Source organism: Schistocerca cancellata, chromosome 4 (assembly GCF_023864275.1).
Source record: "Schistocerca cancellata isolate TAMUIC-IGC-003103 chromosome 4, iqSchCanc2.1, whole genome shotgun sequence".
In the NCBI taxonomy this organism is placed as follows: domain Eukaryota; kingdom Metazoa; phylum Arthropoda; class Insecta; order Orthoptera; family Acrididae; genus Schistocerca; species Schistocerca cancellata.
This window is the reverse complement of record NC_064629.1, coordinates 393,631,224-393,648,158: the sequence shown is the minus strand read 5'-3', so window position 1 is coordinate 393,648,158 and position 16,935 is coordinate 393,631,224.

Genomic DNA, 16,935 nt, shown 5'->3' with positions numbered 1-16,935 from the left:
TTAAAGGCTACCACCTAGCAAGTGTGGTGTCTGGCGGTGACACCACAGTTTCCACTTTAATGGTTAACTTGTCGGCAAGGTACAAATCATATAGATGTACGAGACACGTAAATGATTGGAAAATGGAATATGTAAATTTGACTCCAGACTTCATCTGAGCATATCTCGTACTCGGTAAATTAGGAAAAATCTGTCTTTGCAATCGAAGTTGCTAAAGCCCTCTGGTGTAGTGGCGTAAGAACAATATTTTGTCGGTTCAAATCAACATGGTGTAAGAAGTTTTCTTGGCGGGTATCTGACTACACACATCAAAAAATGTTTCCCATTACCTCGGTTCTGAGAATTCCGGAACCTGTACAGAAAATTGGAATAGATATCAGCATAAACATCATTTCCGCCCTTTTTATTGCTCATGAAAACCACACATTGCATTTTGTACCACCATAAAACGAGACTTCCATAGGTTGTGGTCCAGATTGCTGTACACATCGGTACCTCTAATACACAAGAGCACGTCCTCTAGCACTGATGCACGCTAGTATTCGTCGAGGCATACTATCAAAAAGTTCATCAAGGCACTATTGGTCCAGATTGTCCCACACCTAATCGGCGATTCGGCGTAGATCCCTCAGAGTGGTTGGTGGGTCACTTCGTCCATAAATAGACCTTTTCACTCTATCCCAGGCATGTTCGATAAGGTTCATCTATGTAGAAAATGCTGACCACTCTAGTCGAGCGATGTTGTTATCTTGAAGAAAGTCATTCACAAAATTTGCACGATGGGGGCGCGCATCGTCGTTTAAGAAGACGAATGCCTCGCCAATATGGTGCGATATGGTTGCACTATCGGTCGGAAGATGGCATTCACGTATCGTACAGCCGTTACGGTGCCTTCCATGACCACCAGCGGCGTACGTCGGCTCCACATAACGTCACCCCAAAGCAGCTGGAAACCTCCACCTTGCTGCACTCGCTGGACGTGTGTCTAAGGCGTTCAGTCTGACCGGGTTGCCTCCAAACACGTCTCCAACGATTGTCTGGTTGAAGGCATATGTGACACTCATCGGTGAAGAGCTTGTGATGCCACTCCTGATCGGTCCATTCGGCATGTTGTTGGGCCCATCTGTATCGCGCTGTATGGTGTCGAGGTTGCTAAGATGGACCTCGCCATGGTCGTCGGAAGTGAGCCTATTGCGCACAGTTTACGTCGTAACATGACATCCTGTGGCGGCACGAAAAGCCTTATTCAACATGGTGCCGTTGTTGGCAGGGTTCCTGCGATCCATAATTCGTAGGCAGAGGTCATCCACTGCAGTAGTAGTCCATGGTCGGCTTGAGCGAGGCATGTCATCGACAGTTCCTGTTTCTCTGTATCTCCTCCATGTCCGAACAACATCACTTTGGTTCGCTCCGAGACGCCTGGACACTTCCCTTGTTAAGATCCCTTCCTGGCACATAGTAACAATGTGGACGCGATTGAACCGCGATATTGACCGTCTGGGCATGATTGAACTACAGAAAACATGAGCCGTGTGCCTCCTTCCTGGTGGAATAACTGGAACTGATCAGCTGTCGGACCCCCTCTCTCTAATAGTAGATACTCATGCATGGTTGTTTACATTTTTGGGCGGGTTAGTGACATCTCTGAACAGTCAAAGGGACTGTGTCTGGGGTTCAATATTCACAGTCAACGTCTATCTCCAAGAGTTCTTGGAACTGGGGTGACGCAAACCTTTTTTTGAAGTGTGTGTAACTGTATGGAAGCTGGTAGCGTACATTATTATAAGGGATTGTACCATAGTCGTGGGTCGGATACCAAATCTGTCTGATGTTGATCAATCTTTTTACTACAGACGTTAAAGTTAAATGGCTTTCTGGCAGTTAAAGATGGTAATCGAGATGAATAAGCCAAGTGCGGCGCGTGGTTCAAACCTCTCCCTGCATTTCACCTCAGTAGGCAATACACTCGACAATGAAAAAGAACTCGTAACAGTCATCCGTAATACACAGATACGCCTTTGCCACAATACTTTCAACAAATAAGAGGGATCCTGTGTCTGTAGTACGCTGCAGTCCACAAACGCTTGCGAAAACTATTGTCATCATTGTCATTGGATACTAACGAGAAACTCCTACGCCAATCTATTGAATAATCTCTAGGCAGTAGTACCATTGTGTTCTCCATCAACGACAGCTGTCGTTAATTGTCACTAAAGGTCCTGCATCCACCATAGCAATTTCAGCAGCCATACGACTCGAGTCTTACACTCAGGAGGAAGGCGGTTCAATACCGCATCCCGCCACAAAAGATTCATTTTTTCGCGGTTAACCTAAAGGTCGAAACTGTAAGGGAATACTGGAAGACTCAAGCAAAATTTCCTTTTGGTGTAATGAACAGGAGTTCTTTATAAATATGGATGAACGCCAGATAATACCTATAAGCAAAGCAAAGGACGCGGTAGTATCCAATTCTAAGATTATTGGTAAACAGCTTGAGGACGTAACATAGAGTAAGTATTTGAGGGCACTGCTAAGAAGCGACATGAAACAGGACGAGCATGAAAAATTAGTTTTAGAAATAGCGAATGGAACACGTGGCCTAGTTAGAAAGGTTTGGAGATAAGGCGGTGCATTTGTAAATGGAAGTGCATATAAGACTCTACTACTTCGAATTCTAGAGGGCTCTTCCAGCGTTTCGGATCATTATCTGGCAGGCGAGACAACAGACGTCGAAAGAACTGAGAGAGACGCTACTACGCCTCCAATAGGACGATCTAGCCCTTGAGGAAGTGTAACAGAAATTCTCCGACATTGGTAAATTTAGAGAAACGGTATTCTAGGCGGAGTGTGCGACTACTGTGCTCTCACCACAGTATATTGTGCGTAGATTACACAAGAAAGAGATGAGAGAGCGTACGGTACGTACAGACGCGTATACATCGTAACTTTTTCTTCGGAAAGCAAATAGAATATGACAGAAAATCGCTTATAATGGCATGAGTTATCTTCCGCTATTTATTTTACAGTGGATAGCTGAGTATGTATGTGTAAGTACATGCCTCTTTTGATAAGCGGGGGTGCGGGGTCGCCGCGCGGTCTATGGAGCCTTGCCACGGTTCGCGCGGCTGCCCCCGTCGGAGGTTCGAGTTCTCCCACGGAACTGGGTACGTGGTTGTCCTTAGCGTGAGTTAGTTTAAGTTAGATTAAGTAGTGTGTAAGCCTAGAGACTGATGACCTTATCGGTTGGGTCCCATAGGAACTTACCACAATTTCCCAATGTTTATAAGGACATGTCCGATGTCCTTCCCTGGATTTCCACGATCCGAACTTGCGTTCTGTCTCTGATGATCTCACTGTCTATGGAACGTAAACCTCATCTTCCTTCCTTCCAAATATGTTGCCTTATCAACAGGTCTTAGCATGCTGGTTTGCTGGGACACTAAACTTGAGTGATAATATACTGCTTTTGAATCACTGGAAAATTATATTCTTCGATAAGAGACATCTCTCTAGTAGTGCGTAGCAACACTTCGACCTGATGACGACGGTGGCGAGCAATATTACGAAATATGTTCTCCACTAGACAACATAAGTGCCAGGAAACTCTCCTGGCCGGCCGGTGTGGAAGAGCGGTTCTAGGCGCATCAGTCTGGAACCGTGTGACCGCTACGGTCGCAGTTTCGAATCCTGCCTCGGGCATGGATGTGTGTGATGTCCGTAGGTTAGTTAGGTTTAAGTAGTTCTACGTTCTAGGGGACTGATGACCTCAGATGTTAAATCCCATAGTGCTCAGAGCCATTTGATTTTTGAGCTATCCTGCTCCATGAAAAGTCACGTCTCGGACAGAAAATAATATACATTGTTGAGCTAAAACATAAAGGCCACCTACTTAATAGCGTATTTGCCTATCTTTCTGCGACTCTGAGTGGCATGTGCCCCCAAACAGCCTTTACAGGTTTCTGGAATTATGTGGCACCGGAAATCATCGACACAGGTAGCGAAATTCACTATGGTGTAATGTGGGCACGTATAACATTAGCTTGATATACGTCACTCTTTCCTAACAGACTAACCTTAAGTCCTGTCACTGGAAAAGCCACGTATAACGCTAACCTTCTGTGACACAAGCGAATGTTACCCTCTGAGAGGATTTTTAATTTATATATATATATATATATATATATATATATATATATATATACACAACATTTGGATTATTATTACATCACTCACACAAATCAACTGGTCCTTGCTCTGATACATATCTGTATGTATGAAGTTAATGGAGCAGTGACGAAGTTGTGGTGGCAAGCGACATGGCGGCTAACTGTACTCACGACTCTTGATGCTAGAATGCTCTATAAAATTTCTTCTTGGCGACGGATTTTTAACGTCTTAGAGCCGAGAGAACCAAGCAACAGCCAAATGCACATCCGAGGCGGAATTCCTTGCAAAACGGCTTCCAATTGCCTCCCTTCGCACCGTCGATGTGTACCGTGCAACGGTTAGCCGCTGACTGCGTACCGTTCACACCAGTTCGACCGCCAAAACCATCTTTTAAATCGCGCCGTACCACTTCCGTTGTGGAGGGACTTCACTACATCTTTTACATTTTACAATAGAAGTGCCCTAAGCATGAAGTAGCTTCCAATGTATATTGTTTTTCTTATAAATATACACATATTATAAAATTTCATTATTTTAAACAATCATTTATCATTTTCCATATAAACATCACAATCTTTAATTTGTTGTTTCATCTCCTAGTACGTACTGCAACCTACATCCTTCTGCATCTGTTTAGTGTATTCATCTCTTGGTCTCCCTCTACGATTTTTACCCTCCACGCTGCCCTACAATACTAATTTGGAGATCCCTTGATGCCTCAGAACATGTCCTACCAACTGATCCCTTCTCCTAGTCAAGTTGTGCCACAAACTTCTATTCTCCCCAATCCTATTCAATACTTCCTCATTAGTTATATGATCTACCCATCTAATCTTCAGCATTCTTCTGTAGCACCACATTTCGAAAGCTTCTATTCTCTTCTTGTCCAAACCATTTATCGTCCATGTTTCACTTCCATACGTGGCTACACTCCATACAAAGACTTTCAGAAACGACTTCCTGACACTTAAATCTATATTCGATGTTAACAAATTTCTCTTCTTCAGAAACGTTTTCCTTGCCATTGCCAGTCTACATTTTATATCCTCTCTACTTCGACCATCATCAGATGTTTTGCTCCCCAAGTAGCAAAACTCCTTTACTACTTTAAGTGACTCATTTCCTAATCTAATTCCCTCAGCATCACCCGACTTAATTCGACATTTCCATTATCCTCGTTTTGCTTTTGTTGATGTTCATCTTATACCCTCCTTTCATGACTCTGTCCATTCCGTTCAACTGCTCTTCTAAGTCCTTTGTTGTCTCTGACAGAATTACAATGTCACCGGCGAACCTCAAAGTTTTTACTTCTTCTCCATGGATTTTAATACCTACTTCGAATTTTTCTTTTGTTTCCTTTACTACTTGCTCAATATACAGATTGAATAGGATCGGGGATAGGCTTCAACCCTGTCTCCCTCCCTTCCCAAACACTGCTGCCCTTTCATGCCCCTCGACTCTTACAACTGCCACTTGGTTTCTGTACTAATTGTAAATGGCCTTTCGCTCCCTGTATTTTACCCCTGCCACCTTCAGAATTTGAAAGAGAGTAATCCAGTCAACATTGTCAAAAGCTTTCTCTAAGTCTACTAATGCTAGAAACGTAGGTTTGCCTTTCCTTAATCCAGCTTCTAAGTCGTAGGGTCAGTATTGGCTCACGTGTTAAAATAATTCTACGGAATCCAAACTAATCTTCCCCGAGGTCGGCTTCTACCAGTTTTTCCATTCGTCTGTAAAGAAATCGCGTTAGTATTTTGCATCCGTGGCTTATTAAACTGATTGTTCGGTAATTTTCACATCTGTCAGCGCCTGCTTTCTTTGGGATTGGAATTATTATATTCTTCTTGAAGTCTGAGGGTATTTCGCCTGTCTCACACATCTTGCTCACCAGATGGTAGAGTTTTGTCAGGACTGGCTCTCCCAAGGCCGTCACCAGTTCTAATGGAATGTTGTCTACTCCCGGGGCCTTGTTTCGATTCAGGTCTTTCATTGCTCTGAAAAAAACTCTTCACGCAGTGTCGTATCTCCCATTTCATCTTCATCTACATCCTCTTTCATTTCCATAATATTGTCCTCGATTACACTGCCCTTGTATAGACCCTCTATATACTCCTTCCACCTTAGTGCTTTCCCCTCTTTGCTTAGAACTGGCCTTCCATCTGAGCTCTTGATATTCATACAAGTGGTTCTCTTTTCTCCAAAGGTCTCTTTAATTTTCCTGTAAGCATTATCTATCTTACCCCTAGTGAGATAAGCCACTACATCCTTACATTAGTCTTCTAGCCATCCCTGCTTAGCCATTTTGCACTTCTTTCGATCTCATTTTTGTTACTTTTGTATTCCTTTTTGCCTGCTTCATTTACTGCATTTTTATATTTTCTTCTTTCATTAATTAAATTCAATATTTCTTCTGTTACCCAAGCATTTCTACTAGCCCTCGGCTTTTTACCTACTACATCCTCTACTGTCTTCACTACTTCATCTCTCAAAGCTACCCATTCTTCTTGTACTGTATTTCTTTCCCCCATTCCTGTCAATTGTTCCCTTATGCTCTCCCTGAAACTCTGTACAATCTCTGGTTCTTTCAGTTTATCCAGGTCCCATCTCCTTAAATTCCCACGTTTTTGGACTTTCTTCAGTTTTAATCTACAGTTCATAACCAATAGGTTGTGGTCAGAGTCCACATCTGCCCCTGGAAATGTCTTACAATTTAAAACCTGGTTCCTAAATCTCTGTCTTACCATTATATAATCTATCTGAAACCTGTCACAAATTGCCTGTCACAAATGAATGACCTTAACTAACAAAGAATACACACTCCATAATCGTAGTTACGACAAACACTTCTCATAACTGTTCATATAAAACACTGTTTCATCAAGTATTAAAACAAAAAATGAAATTCTGTTGCATTCAGAAAATAAATACTACTCTATACATGAGTCCATCTTGTAAAAATATATATATACAGGGATTTGCGTATTGTTTACATACACAGCTTTCGTTACACATGGTTAATCTAAGCCTATTTGCCTCAGTTTGATCATTACGAATTTAAGTTTTGTCTCCTGGAAATACACATGCAGTTCATTAAGAAAACAAAATACTCAATACACTATATCAGCCTTTGTCTGCCTATTTACATATTTGGCAGTCCTTCGTTATTTTCGTCGTCAACACTTCTCTGCCTATTGACGCATTTGGCAGTCCTTCGTCATTTTCAACATCAACGCTTTATCTGACTATGGACACATTTGGCAGTCCTTATGATCATACAGCAATACTCAGTTGTTGCGATCATTCTGTAAGTCATAGCCTGGAGCAATGTAATGTATATCCCATTATGTTATAACGAATCTGAAACTTATAGACATGCATCAGTTGTCTGATAACACAAAAGTTTATTCCAACACAATAACACTTGGATTTGCATCAAGAACAAGAACGTATAGAGTAAAATACATCTGCACTTTTTCATTTTTGCCCCTCATTACTTATTTCTGTGGACATAAAGTTTGAAATCTACAATGTTATGAACAACCAATGGCTTTTTTGACTTGGGACAAACAAGATAATAGGAATTAGTGTATGGAGTTTCTTGTAGTTCAAAGGGAAAATTATAAATACATTTGAACTTAGAATCTTCCTGGTTAATTTCACTAGATTTTTCGTGAATGTTTACTAGAACAAAATCATCTATTTTGAATTTGGTCACTTTAAGGCCCTTGTCGTGCCTTTTAGACATGGCTTCCGCTTTTTCTGTCATTCTTTTTCTTACTAAATCTTTTTCTCTTTCAGCTCTAGTTCTATATAGGGTGGAAGCTGTAAGGTTTTTTCAACTACAATTTTGCTTTTGTAATTAAGCAGAATTTCCTCGGGTGTAAATCCTGTAGTTTCGTGGTGGAGAGTATTCATTACATTTTCAAAGTCTGCAGTAAACCTGCCCCATGCCTTATGACTGTGGTGGCAGTAAGTTGCTATTTATTGGCCAGTCACGTATGTCTGGTGGCTTCTTCGGTATCGTGATTTCTACACCTTTCACGACCCTTATTAACTCTATCCACCGTATCGTATCCTCAGGTGGCTCTTTCGGTTTTCTGATTTCAAAGTCTTTCATGACTCTAACTAAATGACTCTTTTTCGGTTCGGTATTTACTGCCGGATTTTGTTTGGAAAAGACTTCATTCTGCTTTTCAGATACGTCTTTTGTTATACTTGGTTCTCCTTCCTCTATTTCTACGTTTTATATCACTCGTTTCATATTCACTGTCTGATTCTAGCATAAACGCTACTCTAAGACAACGAGCCAGCTCTTCTTTCGATCTTTCGTTACTTTTCTTAATTTCAGTCCTCCAGTCCTGTCTTAAAATCTTCTGTTTCATTTTCAGTCACAGGTGTTTCATCAGTATCACTTTGGATGACGTCAACTTTATTTTCATATTTAGTACAATCGTCTTGGATTTCAGTGGCTCGCATATATTCATCTGAATCTATATTCTCATGATTATCAACAATATTTACTTGTATGAGTTTTTCGTCAGCCAGGATCGCCTCATCCACACTATTGAGGATTTCATCCTCCTCCAAATTGCTATTCATACCGACCATTTTTCTATTTTCAGCACCAGTTTCTTTAACATCAGCAGCCACGTGCTTTGCGCGGCGCCTTCCTTTCTCTTACTAACCTCTTCCTATAAAATTCCTGCTCGAGCACCTTACGGAACGCGAACTACTTCCACCTATTTTTCATTGTCCGACAACGCCCTCTACCCGACGTTTCCACTTTCGTTTCTCTCTTTTATTAAATCTCTGGTTGTGTAACCCTTTTCAAAGTTTTCCTGCTCATGTTGCTTTAGACTGTAAAACAAACCATCACGTCCTTCTGCGATCTCTGAAGACTCCTTTTTGCCCAAATTATCTGTCTGTTTGCTGTTACTTAATAACGTGTATCATTCCTTTTTCGCTTCGGTATTATTCCCCGCCGAAACAGGTCCACTGAATTCCCTTGCAACGTCATCTCTTCCGCTAGCGGCTGCAGGATATTCTCTCGTACGTGACTCAGTCATGGCAAAACCTGTTGGCTGTGCCTCGCCCACCGCCTTGTGACACAGCTCTACCGTTTGCTCATGTCTTAAATTCACTTCGCTTTATCCAGTATGGCTTCTTTAGTTTTGGCCCGTAGTATCTGTCCGTGCAGATCTGCCCCGTAAAACACGTGGCACGTGGGCCTCAGTTTTTCGGGTCATTTCAGTTTAATAGTTTCACGGTACAAACCTTCTACCGCGAAAAGACATGTTACCATGACCTGTGCCTCTACCTCTTTGCATCATATTTACGCGGTAACGTTCGTTCTCATTTTGTTCATTATGCTATCCCTCGTCCAGTTATTATTGTTTTGACGATAACCACAGTTTCTTCTCCAGTGGTCCTCGTCTTCTACTCTTTCCAGTAACGACGAGAAGCATTTGTGGTTACTTCCCACTTAACGTTTTGAATCCTCCAATAGCTTTTTCCATAGTTCCCACACTATTTTGGATTCCGATTGTCTGTTTCTGAAGTGTGTCAATTTTTGGAATCACATTTCGCAAAACTCTTTCATTGAGTTCCTGCCACTGATGTCATATAATCTGGCCATAATAAATTCCCGCCATAGAAAATCCTGGTGTTGCTCTGACAAGTATTCCTCTATAAATTTTTGTTTAAATTCATCAAATGACATTTGTTCCGTATCTAAATTTAATCCCCATCTTTTTGCATTGCCTGCCAAGGCGCTAAAAGCTACATTCATCTTTTCCTGGTCCATTACATAATCATGAAAATTCCTTTCACAGTCTTTCAAAAAATCTAATGGGTGCCATCCATTATGTCTTTCTGCCGGATCGAATCGTTCTTTCCCCTCCAGCAAATTGCTACTCATTCTGTCAGTTACGCAATTCGGTTTTTGTCTCATTTTTCGTTCAAGTTTGCTCACTTTACCTTGAATCTGGTAAGTGTTCTATTTACACTTCTTTTCGTAAGTTGCCATTTCTTTACCCAGTTCTTTTCTGAATCATTTACCGTTTGTCTCAACTGAGAAATTTCGGTGTTACATTTGTTTAGTAATTCGGTTTTGAGGCCAAAAACTTTTTCATCAACTTTTATTACAACCAAAGCTTCTACAGTGTTTTGAATTTTCATTATTTCGGTATCGAATATGTAGTTGATGTCATTAATCTGTCCTTGCATAGTGGCGACATTGTTATTGATCGTATCTATCTCTTTTTATAAGTCTTTGATTGCATTACTCACCACACCTACTTTTGAGTCTACTTTTTCGATCTGTTTACTGATTTAAACAACTTGTGCTTTAATTTGATGACCTTGTGCTGCAATTTGTTTGTTAACATTCCTACCTTAATCTGCAATTTGTGAAGACAATATTTTTAACAAATCGGTGATATTCAGCGGTTTTTCGCTTTCTTGTTGCAAAGTGACCTCATATTCATATTCTATTTCTCCTGTTTCGCTTGTTTCACTTTCGACTTTTGATGAATTGAACATATCAGTCAAGTCTGTAACATAACCACTGTATTCGGCCGTGTTGTCCTTCCTACCTTGTTTTATTTGCGACGATTCCATTGTTTGAATTCGATCGTTGACGTGCGTATGGTACTCCACGTAAGCCTGTTGCCGCCCTGTGGCGTCATCTGTGCTCTTGTCTAGTTAATTACTGCCACCTATTATACTAAGTACTCTTTCGTCTCTCTCGTCCTGACCTACTGTCGACTTTGTATCCATTTTAATTTTGTCAGTGCTTTACATTTTACCTTTTAATAACCTGTGAGGTTTTCTATTAATTCTTTTGCCTGACGTATTGCAAGTTCGCGCCGCTGGACATTCAATACTCGTATTATAATTGTTTTACACCCAATATTTACGTAATGAAATGTAATTTAGTGAGTAAAACTGGACGAATGTCCTATCACGCAGCGCCTCGTATAACACTAGCTTAATATACGTCACTCTTCTATAACAACCTAACCTTAAGTCCTGTCTCTGGAAGAGTGACGTATATCAGGTTAGTGTTATACTTGGCTTTTCCCATGACATGACTTAAGGTTAGGTTGTTAGGGAGACTGGCGTATCTGAAGCTAGTGTTATAGACAGAGCTGGGGCCATATAGTGTTCCAGTTATCAGGCGAAAAAAATTGATTACCAACTGATCAACTTGATTTGACTGTGGCACTCACAGTTACCCTGCTGGTAAATGGAATCGTAGTCGGAGAGCACATCAAACATGAACGGGTTCAGGTCGACAGCCATAGCGTTCTCGTAGGTCACAGCTATTAAGTGGCCGCTACTGCCATCGGTCACGTGTACTCATTGGTTAATGTTCCCCATACCATAACACTACCATCAATGGCCTGCGTTCATGATGCAATGCGTACTTAGAACAGCAGTTCGCTTGGATTATGGGGTATCCGACAACGACCATCGACCCTGTGTAACAAGAAACATGACTCATAAGACGAGGTGACGTGTACCTATTGAATTACCGACCCGTCTAGATGGTTCCGTGGCCACTGCAGTTGCAATTAGTCATTCCGTTAGGTCATTATAGGAATACGTAGGGGCAGCCTCCTACGGAGCCCCATGTTGAACTATGTGCACTGAACGAAGTCCCCCGAAACACTTGTGCCTGTATCTGCGTTGTACTTTCTCGTATCCATCACAGATCGCCGCTTATCCTGCTTTGTAGAACAGCCAAGCCTCTAACTTCCATGTACTGTGACGAGGCGTAGATGTGCAACACCTTGTCACCTTTTCGTGGCTTCATCGTCCTTCTACCAATTCCCACAGATTCTCATGAGATTAGAACGTGGGCAGTAAACCAGTTTCGAAATTTCCGAGATGCTGGTTCTCAAGTGCCATACAATAACAGGCTACCCTTTGACACTGTCACGTATGCAAGGGCATTTCCCCATTTGCTATCCATGTCGTAGCTAGAATAATCCCCATTTGTTTCTGCTCTGCTTACACACTTTTCTTACTGCTTTACATGTAAGAAACGCCACCAGGCAACATTCATTCTCACGGTGGCTAGTGATCATAAATCAGTGTAGATTTCTGTAAAGTGGGTGCAAATGGCACGCAAATTGTTCAATGATACCCAATTTTACGCCGTTTAATAAAGGTCAGTGGGTTACAGAAACATCCTCTTATCTGTGGAGTCTTCCTCGCTGTATTAAGAAAAAATATGTTCAAATGTGTGTGAAATCTTATGGGACTTAACTGCTAAGGTCATTAGTCCCTTACACACTACTTAACCTAAATTATCCTAAGGACAATCACACACACCCATGCCCGAATGAGGACTCGAACCTACGCCGGGACCAGCTGCACAGTCCATGACTGCGGCGCCTGAGACCGCTCGGCTAATCCCGCACGGCTCTATTAAGATGCAATTCTAGACAGATGGGGTTGCTAGCAGAACAAACAGGACATCTGCTGTGTACTGAGCGCTAAAGAACGGATTCATACAACACCGGAAAAACGTAAACATTCACATCGATAAATGGCCCTTGCGATAAAAACGAAATTTGGTAAGCGAGTTTCTACATCCGAAAAATAATATGTATTAAAATTTCGCGTCAGCCGCATAATGGCGCCAGTAGTGCCTCTGTGAGGATACAAAGCAGGTTTGCTTTAAATACACGCTGCAAACGTGAGTATGGACACGGTAAGTTATCTTTAGTCAATAATTCCTTTAAGGCGACAAAAACGCTATTATCTAACCTGATGGAGTTTGAACGAGGTTGTGTAACAGAGACAGGAGAAGCTGGATGCTCCTTCAGCGATAATGCAGAATGACTTGACGGAAAAGTAGCCACTGTACATTATTACTGGCAGCGGCGCTCGCGAGAATCCACAGCCGCATTAAATCCAATCTCCGAGCGGCCACGAGGTACTTCCGAGCGGAAAGACAATCGTATTCAGTCGGCGTATGACTCTGGTGCATCGTACTACATCTGCAGTAGCAATTTGGGCAGCAGTTAGCACAACGGTGACACAACGAACTGTTACAAAACGGTTACTTCAAAGGCAGCTCTGAGCTACAAGCCCTATAGCGTGCGTTCCACTGACCCCTATACACCGCCATTCGCGAGTTCACTGGTGTCACGCGTAAGTTCAGTGGAGGGCAAGGTGGAGGTCTGTTGTGTTTTATGATGAACGCTGGTTCTGCCTTGGTGCCAGTGATGGCTGTATTTTGCTTAGAAGGAGGCCAGTTGAGGGCATGCAGTCAACCTGTCTGCATACTGGACACATTGGAACTACATCTGTAGTTACTTTATGGGGTGCGATTTCGTTTGACAGCTGGAGTACTCTCGTGCTTATCCCACGAACTCTGACTGCAAAATTGTACGTCAATCTGGAGATTCGACCTGTCATCTTGCCATTCGTGAACGGCATTCTAGGGGGCATTTCAACAGGGGAACGCTCGTCCTCATACCACTGTTGTACCCCAACATGCCCTACGGAGTGTTGACATGTGGCCTTGGGACACTCAACCGCCAGGTCTGTTTAGAGTCAAGCACATTTGGGGCATCATCGGATGACAACTCCATCGTCATTCACAAATACACATTAACCGTCCCTGTGTTGACCAACCGAGTGCAACAGGCATGTAGCTCCATCGCACGAACTGACATCTGGCAACTGTACAACACAAGGAATGCACGTTTGAATGCTTGCATTCAGCATTCTGGTAGTTACATCACTTATTAACGTACCAGCATTTCACATTTGCAATGGATTTTCTCGCATTTGCAGTAACATGTGCTCTTGCAGTGTTAATCAATGGAATATGTTACCTCTGCAAATGTATTCCCCAAATTTCATTACCCTGCATTAATTAGTATTTCTGGAGCTGCGATTTTGTACTGTCAGTGCGTTTTGTTACGATAAAGTGAATTTCTTGATGAGGCTGAACGATTCCTCCTAATAGGCCATAATAAAGCATGAGTGGAGATAGAACCACAGAATGGGGTTCGGTTATTTAAACGCGATTGATCCGTATTCACGCAGCAAAATCTAGCTCTTGTCAAGCTTACAAATGCCACCCTAGCCATGGAAACGTACATAAGTTGCAGTGCGTCCTCCTCTGATCGACGACCGAAAATTATTTGGTTCTCTCCTACTATGGGCGCCATACGCAACAGTATCTCAGTATAGGTCGGACGGGTGCTCGCTGCCCAAACCTGCATTCACTCACCACTTCATCCAAGCTTCCTTCACTCGCCACGCGCTTTCACACTAGCCCCTTTCTTCTCTCCCGGCATTTTTCCCTATGATTGAGCAATCATCTGATTTTCACTGCGTGCCACAAAATCGCCTGATTTTTTCCTTGTAATTGTAAATAACAGTCTTCATGGACTCGTGTACAAGTTTTTCTTCTTTGAAACATTTTGTGACAGTTAACGGTTGTGTTTTCCTCAGTCAAAATAGTCGTCACAGCTCCTTTAAACGTAGCATGTGAAATGGCCAGTGCTGGCACCACCATGGATGTAAACTGACCCATATGTCTGTCATTCATGATAAGACTCAAAAAATGCGGTTACATCCTGCGTCTTGCCAGTCTCCCACTCGACTGATAGTTGACAACTTCTCCGTCACGTCACATGCCAGGCCATTCGGCTAGACGTGGCGATCGGAGTGCTCTCTCTCACTCTCTCTCTCTCTCTCTCTTTCTCTCTCTACCTTTGTTTCTTCTTATTATTATTATTGGTTTCATCCAAAGACCATCACACCAAATGCTATTATGTCATATAATGATACAAACATGTCGTTTATCTGACTTCATTGCACAGTATAAAACACAATGAATTGCAGAAACCAACTGAAGTACGGATTTAGTATGACTGCAACATTACAATAAAGGTCACAAAATGTAGTATATGTACGGTGAGATAAGGCTGATGGAATAGCAAATGTATTTGGCAACTAACCTATGCAAGGAACTGAGGACTAATCTAGGAGAAAAATAATCGATAGTTTTTAAAATATGTTACAGTGTAATGGTTCTTAAATAACTACATTTATCTCATTCGTATATGTACATTGCCTTGTTCAATGAGACGGATATCAGAAGGTGTAGAGCCAATTAATTTAAAAAAGTCTGTTTTTGCTAGTATTCCAGTGACCTGCTCTTAGTCTGCTAACTGGAGCAGTTTCCTTTCCTGCGGGTGTCAGTTTTTGGAAACAATACTGCAGCAGCATCTGTTGCTGACTCCCCCAGTATCAAGTATCTGATGTCCCTCCAGTAACAATGCCCTTTCCATTTATCCTGGTTGGCCATTTTGCCAGGTAGCCAGCATGTTCGTTGCTACTAAGACCTGCATGTCCCCGTATCCTTTGTTAATGGTTGAGCTGACGCAGCCTGGAGTTTTACAGTTTTTTCTCATAACACAGTGTAGAGAACTAATCAATTCAATACACATGAAGACTTTGTTAACTTGAGGAAGGACTACGCAAAAAATAACTTCATGAGTGACGATCAAGTAAGCAGCTACATCTGCCCTTCTATAAGTAACAAGAAGGACTGTCCCTCGATTTTTTGGTCATCTAAAATGCTGCTATCCAACAGACTGACAACAACTTGGAACCACATGTGTACGATCCAATGTTGACAGCGTATAGGCTCTCAGTTCAAACTGAAGACTGCTTTCATTACAAAATTATTTACCACTTCATTACCTAAAAGCAGTAACGACGTTATCCCCGCCAGCCGGGGTGGCCAAGCGGTTAAAGGCGCTACAGTCTGGAACCGCGTGACCGCTACGGTCGCAGGTTCGAATCCTGCCTCGGGCATGGATGTGTGTGATGTCCTTAGGTTAGTTAGGTTTAAGTAGTTCTCAGTTCTAGGGGACTGATGACCTTAGAAGTTAAGTCCCATAGTGCTCAGAGCCATTTGAACCATTTTTGACGTTATCCCCGCTTAAAAATGAATGTCCTGTTCCTCTTGAGTAGGTATTCCACATGTAATGTCTTTGGTTGCAGTCCCAGTATATCTGGTACAGCTTACGAGTCGGACAGCACAAGATGTACACAACGCCATAAAAAGACTTTGAGCGCCGACAGGTCATATACCGAGGACAATGTGTTGTTAGGTCACATGTTGCATTCAACCAGTCGTTTGTACATGTCTCATATTGGTCATGATACGCAACACACCAAAGTCAACTGATAATTCAATATTTTTGTATGACTAAGGGTTTAGTAAGGCTTAGTAATTGTTGGTGTTTATGCTTATCCATTACGGATATTATAGAACCGTGACTGTATATTAATGTAAATAAGTTATACACAGCTGCAACCAGTTACTTTTTCAATAATAATGCTTTATTACATTAACCGGTTTTCGAACCCTTTCAGGTTCACCTTCAGATGATTTCGGGAGGATCCGGGAAGTTACATCATTACTGGTAGTAGCATAATGCTGGGTGCTGGTTTGTTAGCCTTCCTTTCCTAGGGAATATTTCTCACCAAATTGCCAACCTCTTCAAGGCATACAACATAAAAATAAGTTTCTTCACCGACAACAAAGTACAAAATAAAATCGTACACAGCACCAAAACCACTATACAAAAATATCAAAAGTCAGGTGTGTACAAGCTCACTTGCAACTCATGTCCAAGCTTCTACATTGGACAAACTGGTAGAAGCTTCACAACAAGATTTAAAGAACACATGGATGCACTCAGTCTTAACAACCTGAACAAATCCAGCTTT